This window comes from Platalea leucorodia (genome assembly GCF_965183815.1).
Source record: "Platalea leucorodia genome assembly, contig: HAP1_HAP1_SCAFFOLD_180, whole genome shotgun sequence".
NCBI classification, from domain to species: domain Eukaryota; kingdom Metazoa; phylum Chordata; class Aves; order Pelecaniformes; family Threskiornithidae; genus Platalea; species Platalea leucorodia.
In genome coordinates, this window is record NW_028121373.1 from 118,015 (window position 1) to 128,749 (window position 10,735).

Consider the following 10,735-nt stretch of genomic DNA (forward strand, 5'->3'; position numbering starts at 1 on the left):
GCTGCATTCAGGTGGTTTCCCAGGGGATGTTACTCCCAACGTGAAGCGAACCTCAAGGCACTGTGTGTCCCACAGGCCTTCATGAAACCCCAAGGAAGAGCTGATGGCATTTGTGCTCACTCAGGTTCATCTCAGCTCACGTACATGATGTGCATGCTTACATCTCCTCTGTACAACGCAAACATGGACTTCTGACCTACTCCTTTGGTGACCTTCCACGGAAGGACAAAGAACCTCTGCCAGCTGGGGTGAAAGGCCAGTGTTGGCAATGGTGGTTGTGAGGGGCTAGTGCAGGATGATTGCCCTGGGGTGTCCAGCGAACACAGGCACAGACCAGACCCTTCTCTGCTGGTCCTTCAGGTCTCTCTCAGGAGGCCTGGCTGTGTGAGGACGCTGCTGTGGGCTGCAACCCTGCACACTCACATTCTTTAGCTGTACATTGGTGTTTTCATCTGTGGGCTGCTTTCTTGGGCATGTTCTTGAGAGAATCTTTGGAGGAAGACCTAAGCCTTCAGGCACTGCCCTGAGGAGATCACCCTTCTTTATGGAAGCGCTGCTACGGAGGCCAGCTCTGTCATGGAAGTGCCCATTGCCTGTCCCTGCCTGCGGTCACAGGACGACCACGCAGCACAACTGTGACCAAGCTGTCACAGCACTCAGGGCTGACACCAACACAAGGGATCAGGAAGAGAGTGTGGAAGTGGCAAGAGAACAGCTCTGGAAGACCAAGCGCTGGTGCTCCCTGGCAGTGCTGCCATGCTGGGACTCTTTTCCCCTCCACCCATGCACACAGGAACTGTCCTTGCAGCTCCAAAAAAAGCCCTTGGAAGAAGGATGTAAGGAAAAAAACTGTTGCTGCAGGGTCCTTTATTTTCTTTAAAAACACAGGGAGCAAGGCTCCTCATTTACACAACTCCTCGGTCAGAAAAGCAAAGCAGACAGTGAATTAGAAAGAGGATGACAACATTATCACAACAAAAAAACCACCGCCAACAACAAAAAACACAGAAGACAGGCTGGGCCTGTAACGAGCTACAATATAACTGCTATGCAGAAGCAGTTTATTGCTTCAGAAAACCATCTAGTTATCAGTTTCCACACTGCACGCTTGAGGTCCTGGTTCCTCATGCTGTAGATGAGGGGGTTCACTGCTGGAGGCACCAACGAGTACAGAACTGCCATCACAAAGTCCAGGGGTGGGGAGGAGATGGAGGGGGGCTTCAGGTAGGCAAACATGCCACTGCTCATAACCAGGGAGACCACAGTCAGGTGAGGGAGGCACGTGGAAAAGGCTTTGTGGCGTCCCTGCTCAGAGGGGATCCTCAGCACAGCCCTGAAGATCTGCACATAGGACAGCACAATGAAAACAAAACATCCCAAAAAAAGAAAACCACTACCCACAAGAAGCCCAACTTCCCTGATGTGGGAGTGTGAGCAGGAGAGCTTGAGGATGTGGGGGATTTCACAGAAGAACTGGTCCACAGCATTGCCTTGGCAGAGTGGGAGTCAAAATGTACTGGCAGTGTGCAGGAGAGCATAGAGGAACCCAGTGCCCCAGGCAGCTGCTGCCATGTGGACACAAGCTCTGCTGCCCAGGAGGGTCCCGTAATGCAGGGGTTTGCAGATGGCAACATAGCGGTCATAGGCCATGATGGTGAGAAGCCAATACTCTGCTGAAATAAAAAATACAAACAGAAGGACTTGGACAGCACATCCCATGTAGAAGATGGCCCTGGTGTCCCAGAGGGAATTGGCCATGGCTTTGGGGACAGTGGTGGAGATGGAGCCCAGGTCAAGTACAGAAAGGTTGAGGAGGAAGAAGTACATGGGGGCGTGGAGGTGGTGGTCGCAGGCGATGGCAGTGATGATGAGGCCGTTGCCCAGGAGGGCAGCCAGGTAGATGGCCAGGAAGAGCCAGAAGTGCAAGAGCTGCAGCTCCCGTGTGTCTGCAAATGCCAGGGGGAGGAACTGGGTGATGGAGCTGCTGTTGGACATTTACTTCCGCTGGGTATGGGCACTGTAATAGGAGGAAAAGACAGTGACAAGTCAGGGAGACTTCTCTGAGCAAAATCAAAGCCATTTCTCATACACCCTCGCCCTGCTACATGCAGACACCCTTTTCCTTTTCTAGCAGACCTTCCTTCAGCTCTGTGGCTGCAGCCCTGGTTGGTGTTGGCTGAATGTGCCATGAGGAGCAGGGGCTCTGCCCGCTGGCTGCCGAGGGGTCAGCCCTGCTCTGCAGCAGTGGGTTGATGGGAAGAGTGGGGGCAGGGGCCAGCCCTGGTGTTTGACCTTCTCTCATGAAACTGCTCCTAGTGCAGAAGGGGCTGTCAGCATCTGCACTCCCAGTGCTAAGGAACTGAGGTGGCAGAAGGCAGGTTGAGAGGTTTGGGTTTTTGACAGCTCCTCCTCCCCTCGCACCCTGGGGAGTGTTCTTGGATGTCAGAAAGCCTCAGCATTTGTGCTGCACTCAGGGAGAACACAGGGAGTCCTGCGAGGCAAGAGGAGTGCCTGTGGCTTGGTGCAGAATAAGGGGAGCTGGTTTGTCCCTCCGTCTGGCTCCCAGCTGCCCTGGGTTTGCCCCTTTCAGAGGTGGAGGGTGATCACAATCCCATATTACCCTGAAAAGCCACCAAGCACTGCTGAGAACAGAGGGATCTACCTCAGACTATTAAATATCTCGCCCTTTCTCAACATCTCACCACCCCACTTCTAGCCAGGGACACACAGGGCTCATTTCACCAAGGCATAAACGTTTCCTCCATTGCAGCATCTCTACACTTCTGCACAGGGCTTTCAGATAACAAAAGGGTTCTAGGGGACAGGTTTGCATCCCGGAGGGAAGCTCACAGCTTGGAAGGAATCCTCAAGGCAGTAGCCAAGTGTCCTAATGATGGCACTTGAGTGAGGGAGATTCAGCTCATACCCCAGCCCCACAGATTGCATTGCCCACAGCCTCAGAGGTTAGAGGAAAGCTGGGACACTTGTTCCCATGGACACAAATGCATGAAAGGACCCACAAAATCAGTGTGTGACTCTGCAGATGAAACTCCACCTCCCCAGAGAGCCTGGCAGCAAGAATGAAAGAACAATAACACAGACAAGTTGAAACACAAAGAAAAACACATTGAGGGTGTGGCTGAGAGAGGCCAGGGCAGAGGCATTGGGGCACTCAGACAGCGTTCCCCTTCCCCAGCTGTGCACGCCACCTCCCAGACACCACCATTGCCGCGCAGCTGCTCTCAGCCCCTGTGCTCTGCAGAGGGAACTGGGCCCGTGGCTGCAGAGCTGCACCACGGCTCTGCTGGAGCTCTGGCTGCAGAGGAGGTGGTTCACGCCTTGGAGCCCCCAGCCCTGAGGGCAGAGGCTGTGCTGGGTGGGAGAGGAGGCAAGGGGGCTTGCTCAGAGGAAGGGGTCTGCATTGGAGGGGATCTTACAGAATTTTCTAAATTCTTCCTCCCACAACATTTTTGATTTTAGTTTCCTCTCATTCCCAGATCATATCCCTGCTGCCTGGAGATTTTCCTGCTGGGAGGTGTTTCCCTGTGCCATGTCTTTTCCCTGTCAGCAATCACAGACCCCATCCCAACCTCTGTGCACTTACCTTGGACCTGCAAAAACCTGCCTGTTTGCAGGGCACCGGATGGGTGCATTTTCCTGTTTGCATGTAGAAGAAACAGCAGGTCCCTAACCCCAATGTGTCCAGCAGAGGTGATGCTGGTGCTGTCCATAGGCAGAGGAGTGACTGAAAAGACATCAGGAGACTCCTGGAAGACCTACTGATCACTCAAAGTTACAGTTCAGCAGTCTCAGTGACTTGTCAAAATTAAGATCTCCTTTATCATTTGTCTCTTCCCATTCCCCAAGAGCAGGAAATTAAAACACAGACTCAGGAAAGTTCCTTATCTTTGGAATTCTTGTCTTGACCTTCTCCTTGAAACCTCCTCTTGGAAATATTCTGGGGTTGATCTGGGCCTGTGAGCAGCCCTGACCCATGCAGCATCCTCTCAACAGCAGAAGGACCCTGCCTTGCTGGGGGCTGCTCCTTCCACCCACAGCTTCTCCCTGCAGCACCGTGGTGAATTCCTCGGACAGGCTGCGTGCTGACCCTGGCAGGCGGCAGAGTCCCTGCCCCAGCACACAGCCCCCTGGGGTGCAGGGACCCTGCTCGCAAGGACTGCCCTGGGCACCCCTGGCTGCACACCCACCTTCACACCCCTGCAGCCATCCCTGGGAGAAGGCAGCTGTCATTCCCTGTCCCTCTGATGGTGCAGCAGGGAGTCCCCGCCCTGGAGCATGTCCTCCTCCTGTGCGCTAGAGAAACCCTGAGAGTTGTATTTACAGATACCATAAGCTGCGGGGTTTTGCCAGCTTAAGGAAAGCACTCAGCAAAAAGCAGCAGCATTGTCTTGTAGCCAGAGACTTACCATGTAGAGGGCTTTGATGATCTCTCCCCCAGTGATCTCTCAGCATCCTCCCACTCCAGGTTTTTTTTTAAACTCTCTCTGCCTCACTTCTCTCCCCTCGCTGCCTGCAGGCAGTGTCCTCAGCCCTGCTGCACTTTGCAGAGGAGCTGCTCCTGGGCAGAGCTGTCTCTCTGCAGTGCTGCCCACTTGCCAGCAGCTCCCTCCATGCCAGGAGCCCAGCCCAGCTCAGCAGCAGAGGCCCAGCCCAAGGCACCACTTTCTCTGCCCCTCTGGGCTCCAGGGGAACCTGCTGTGAAACAGGCTGAAATCATCTCTGATGTTCCCTCCCTCAGCTGGGGAAAGAGATTTATTCCCAGCACTGTCATTTCTCTTTCCAGAGTCAGGTTTAGGTCCTATAATCACTTTTCCTTGTCTCAGCATTAGACAGGACACCCAGACAGTCACAGGGAGGGATTTCCTTTACCTCTGCTGAGGGAGGGGGTTCAGCAGAGTCAGCTGAGGCATCTCATCCTGGGTCTGTAGTCCTGGGGCTGGAAAGGCTCTCAGCTCACTCCCATGCAGACCAGAGACCCACAGAAGCTGGGATTCCTCTTGCCTCAGTTCAGGTGGGCACAAAATGGGCACCTGCATGTGAGCTCCTTGTCTCAGCTCCCATGGTGCTAATGGAGATGGAGACCAGGAGTGAGCAGTTCAGACACAAACACCTGGTGACATTTGGGGTTCAGGAAGTGGTCCAAGATGCATCTGTTACTCTGTAGAAGGAAGAGCTGGACATGGATATGAAAGCCAATGTCAGCCGTGGCTGTCACGACCATGAAATAGTGGGGTCTCACCTCCCCAGGGGAAGGAGAAGAGAAGAGTGCACAGAGGAGCAGACTTTGGCCTAGTCTTGTGATTTCTAGTGGGGGAGTCCATGTCAGCAGCACAGAAGGGCAGCAGAGCTCAGTACAGCTGGTCTTCAAGGACAGTGTCTTTCACGTACCAGCCCGTGCATACCAATAGTCAGGAAAACAAGCAGAGCTATCAGGAGAGAAGCTTGGGGAAACAGGAAACTCATGGGGAAGCTCCATAGCAAAAAAGGAAGCATCCAAGAGGTGGATGCTAGGATGAAAACAAAGGAGGAATTCAGAAATACGGTTGGTTTGAGAAAAACCAGAGCTCCCATAGCGCTGACACTTGCAAGGGAGTTCAAGGGCACAACGATGAGCTGGTACTACTTCAGGAACAGTGAAAGAAGAAATAAAGCTCATGTGTGGCCACTGCTGAATTTGCGAAGAGTAGGTGTAGATAGGTGTGAGGCACTCTTGGCCTTTATCTTCGCCAGCAAGGTCTCTCACTTTCATGTGCCTAAGAGGCAGAACGCCAGAAACCCAGCCGTGGATAGAGACCAAGTCAGGAGTTACGTGGGTAACCTCAACCCTTAGTAGTCCATTGGAGCAGACGGGATGAATCCAAGGCTGTTGAGAGACCAGGCCGATGTCATAGCAGGGCTACTCTGATACATTTTGGAAGGTCATCAGGACTGGAGAAAGCCAAAAGCAAATGTAGCATACAGCTTCTCAAAAGACCCAAGGGCTGAGCAGAGGAACTATAGGCTGCAGTGACGGAGGCCAGGAGCTGCGTGGCTGGGCAGCAGCTCTGTGGAAATGGCTCTGCTGCTCCCTGAGTTTCATCAGGCAAGACAGGAGCCAGCAGCAAAGGCGGCCAACAGCATGCTGGGCTGTATGAGCAGGAGCAGAGCCAGAAGAAGTGATTCTCCCCCTCTGCCCAGCGCCTTTTACCCCACACCCTGCACAATGGCAGTGAGACAATGGCAAACAGGAACCAGTTCACTGGAGAGCCACTGAGGTGGTAATCCCCCAATTCTCCTTCAAGTGTTTGTGTGATTTCCCTAAGAAGATCAGTATCTACAACAACAATGACAAAAGCATTAATCTGCCTAAATATCAATATCTGCAGGGGAGCAATGTGCATCTGTGGCAGCCCCTCTGGGCAATGCCAATGGGATCAGTATTTGCAATAGACAGCACGATCCCCAGTCCACAGGTTTGAAGGGGTTCAGATGAAGGGTGGTCTTGCAAAAGTCACCCTCTGTGTCCCCTACTGGCATGGACACTGTTGGTTTTCCTCTCCAGAGAGTGGAAGAGGCTGGATCCCCTTCTCAGGCCAGATTCCTTGCCAGGAAGCCACAGCCATGGGGGGAGCTTACTGGAAATTCACTCGGCATCCATTTTAATAGATTTGGTGCTTTTCTGTGACTACACTTTCTGCCCAGAAGGTCATAACAAGACAACAATTTCCTAAGTGATGGTCATAAAGGCCCAGTTATTGCCAAGAAAGCTCACCATGAGCTCTGGCGGGAGCTAGGAGGATTGTAATATTCACCAGGAAGATCCAGGAAGCTCAAGGCCTCTTCTGAAGAGTGAGTGGCCCTGAGCAGCAGTGATTGGCCATGTGTAGGTCTAGGACAGGGGGTCAGGGAGATTTCAGGGAGAAACAGGCTGATGGCTGATGGTGTTAGCAAATCCTTACAACCATGTGTGAGCCCCAAAATGGAAAGCAGTGAATGTCTGCAGGTGAAAGAGGAGGAGGAGGAGGATTGTCCTGGGAATAAAGCAGGAAGGAAGGTCCCTCCTGTGCCAAGCAGGGATGATACAGACATTTCCATCTTGTGTGCATGCCTCAGGCTGGCAGATGGGGAATGCCCACTGCTGGGGGTGGCTGTGCTCAGTCATCCACATGAGCTGACCTTGCTGACCAGCACCCTTGGGTACAACCTCTCCAGTCCCATGGACTGGTAAGGGTGTGGTTTGCCAAAGCAACCCCTGGCTTGATCGCCATCTACCAGTGGCTGTTCCTTTCCAGAGTCCTGCCTCAAAGCTCAAAGGCCTGGGAGACCTTGCTGGTGGAAACTCAGGCAAGGAGGACATAGATCTATCTACACCTACTCTTACTAAATTCAGCAGTGGTCCCCCATTCTCTCTGTTTCTTCTTTAAGCGTTGCTGATGTAGCAACAGCTCATCTTGGTTCCCGTTGCATTCCCTTTCCAGGTTCAATTGAGTTTTTGTGGGGATCATTGCTGTGCTTGAAGGATGCTGTCCTTGAAGACAAGGTGTATCCGGGCACATTGTGAAAATGAGCGGTCTGTTCCTTGGCTGTACCATCATGGGTGTGACGTGCTTTGTGTTCACACAATGCCTGCAGCTGCTGGGTAGAGGAGGAGCAGACCTTGCCTCTCTGATGGCATCTGACGGCTGATACCTCTGACTGACGGCATCAGTCAATGGCACACAGGCAGCAAATCGCACTCCCTGCGATGCCATCTGGGCTGTCTGTCACACACCCGCCCTGAATGGGAATTGCTTTCCTGGAGGTCCTCTGCTGTTCCTGCAAGCCCTGGCATCTCCTGTAGCTCTGGGGGCCTGGATTTGAACATTAAATTGCGTTGCTGCCCTAAATCCTGTTAGGCAATGTGGGGCTGTACCTGAGACAACTGGCAATGTAGTTAGTGGAGACCTGGTAAATACAGCGGAAGGAGAAGAGGGAGACTGAGCTCTCCCTATGGTGCATCCCTTCAATTGTTCAGATGAATAACTCTGTAAGCTGCCCTGAACATAATAAGTTCAACTGCCCTTCTTTTGGGCATCAGCTCTCCTTTCAGAAGGCCAAAGGAAATTCTCAACAGCCTCCAAGAGGATGCCCCCAGATCCTGCCCTGTCTGTATGAGCTGCTCCATTTCAGTTTACAGTTCCCTGCCCATGTCTTGGACCACCCCTGGCACCTCAAATGTCACCAGACATTTGCATCTCACTCCTCGCATCCCTCTCCAATGATGAGCATGGGAGCTGAGACAGGCCACTCACATGCAGGTGCTTGTGTTCTGCACAGCTGAAATGAGGCAAGAGGAATCCCACCTCCTCTGGGTTTGTGGCAGGCATGGGAGGGAGATGAGTCCCTTTCCACCACCAGGACTACAGATCCTGATTGAGATGCCTCGATTGACTCTGTGAATCCCTTCTTTCAGAAAGTGTAAATTTTTCTGTCACTGTCTAGGTGTCCTGTCTAATGATGGGACAAGGAAAGGTGATTCTCATGCCCAAATCTTTTCCTCATAGGAGAAATGACAGTGCTAGGAATACTTGTCTCCCCTCAGCTGAGAGAGGGAACATGAGTGATGCCTTCAGCCTGTTTCCCAGCAGGTTCCCCTGGAGCCCCAGGGACACCTGGAGGGAGCCCAGAGGGGCAGAGAAAGTGCTGCCTTGGGCAGGGCCTCTGCTGCTGAGCTGGGCTGGGCTCCTGGGATGGAGGCAGCTCATGGCAAGTGGGCAGCGCTGCAGAGAGACAGCTCTGCCCAGGAGCAGCTCCTCTGCAAAGCGCAGCAGGGCTGAGGACACTGCCTGCAGGCACCGAGGGGAGAGGAGTGAGGCAGAGAGAGTTTAAAAAAAAAACTGGAGTGGGAAGACGCTGAGAGCTCACCAGCAGAGAAATCTTCACAGATAGAAAGTCTGTGGCTGCAGGGCATTGCATCTGCAGATCCTGGAGGGATCTCCTAAAGCCGGCATGTCACACAGGCTGCAAGATTTGTAAGTACCACTCTCAGAGATTCTCTGGTGTAGAGGCAGAGGATGTGCTCCAGAGCAGGGACTCCCTGCTGCACCATCAGAGGGAAAGAGCAGGATGGCTGCCTTCTCCCAGGGATGGCTGCAGGGGTGTGAAGGTGGGTGTGCAGCCAGGGGTGCCCAGGGCTGTCCTTCCGAGCAGGGTCCCTGCAGCCCAGGGGGCTGTGTGCTGGGGCAGGGACTCTGCCGCCTGCCAGGGTCAGCACGCAGCCTGTCCGAGGAATTCACCACGGTGCTGCAGGGAGAAGCTGTGGGTGGAAGGAGCAGCCCCCAGCAAGGCAGGGTCCTTCTGCTGTTGAGAGGATGCTGCATGGGTCAGGGCTGCTCACAGGCCCAGATCAACCCCAGAATATTTCCAAGGGGATGTCTCAAGGAGAAGATCAAGGCAGAGATTAGTAGAATGATAAGGAGATTTCCTGAGTCTGTCTTTTGAGTTTCCTATTCCAGGGGGGTAGGGAAGGGGAGAGAAAAAGATCAATGGAAAAGGATCTCTGAAGTTTTAATAAGTCACTGAGACTCCTGAACTGCAATACTGAGTGATCAGTAGGTCTGTCAGAAGCCACGTAACATGCCTTCAGCCACTGCTCTGCCTATGGACAGCACCAGCATCACCTCTGCTGGACCCATCAGGGTTCTTCTGACCTGCCCTTTTCCACCTGCAAACAGGAACATGCACCCAGCCAGTGCCCTGCAAACAGGCAGGTTTCTGGAGGGCCAGGATGAGTGCACAGAGGTTGGGATGGGGTCTGTGAGCACTGACAGGGAAAAGACATGGCACAGGGAAACACCTCCCAGCAGGAAAATCTCCAGGCAGCAAGGATATGATCTGGGAATGAGAGGAAACTAAAACCAGAAGTATGTAGGAGGCGGAACGCAGAAAACTCCATTTGATCCCTTCCAGTGCAGACCCCTTCCTCTGAGCAAGGCCCCTTGCCTCCTCTCCCACCCACCAAAGCCTCTACCCTCAGGGCTGGGGGCTCCAAGGCGTGAACCACCTCCTCTGCAGCCAGAGCTCCAGCAGAGCCGTGGTGCAGCTCTGCAGCCACGGGCCCAGTTCCCTCTGCAGAGCGCAGGGGCTGAGAGCAGCTGCCCGGCAATGGTGGTGTCTGGGAGGTGGCGTGCACAGCTGGGGAAGGGGAATGCTGTCTGAGTGCCCCAATGCCTCTGCCCTGGCCTCTCTCAGCCACATCCTCAATGTATATTTTTCCTTGTTTCTCCACTTGTCTTTATGATTGATTGTTATGTCATTCTTGCTGCCAGGATCCCTGGGGCGGTGGAGCTTCAGCTGCAGAGTCACACACTGATTTTGTGGGTCCTTTCATGCATTTGTGTCCATGGGAACAAGTGTCCCAGCTTTCCTCTAACCTTTGTCGCTGTGTGCAATGCAGTGTGTGGGACTGGAGAATAAGCTGGTTTTGCCTTGATCAGATGGTGTCATTAGGACACTTGGCTATCTCCCTGAGGTTTCCTTCCCAACTTCCCTCCAGGTTGCAATCCTGTCCTATAGCACCTTTGTGTTATCTGAAATCCCCATGGAGAAGTGCAGAGATGCTATGACAGAGAACGTTCTTTTGGGTTTGTCAAATGAGCCCTGTGTGTCCTTGGGTGGAAGTGGGGTGCTGAGACCTTGAGAAAAGGTGAGACATTTAGTGGTCTGCGCTGGATCCCTCTGCTCACAGCAGTGTCTG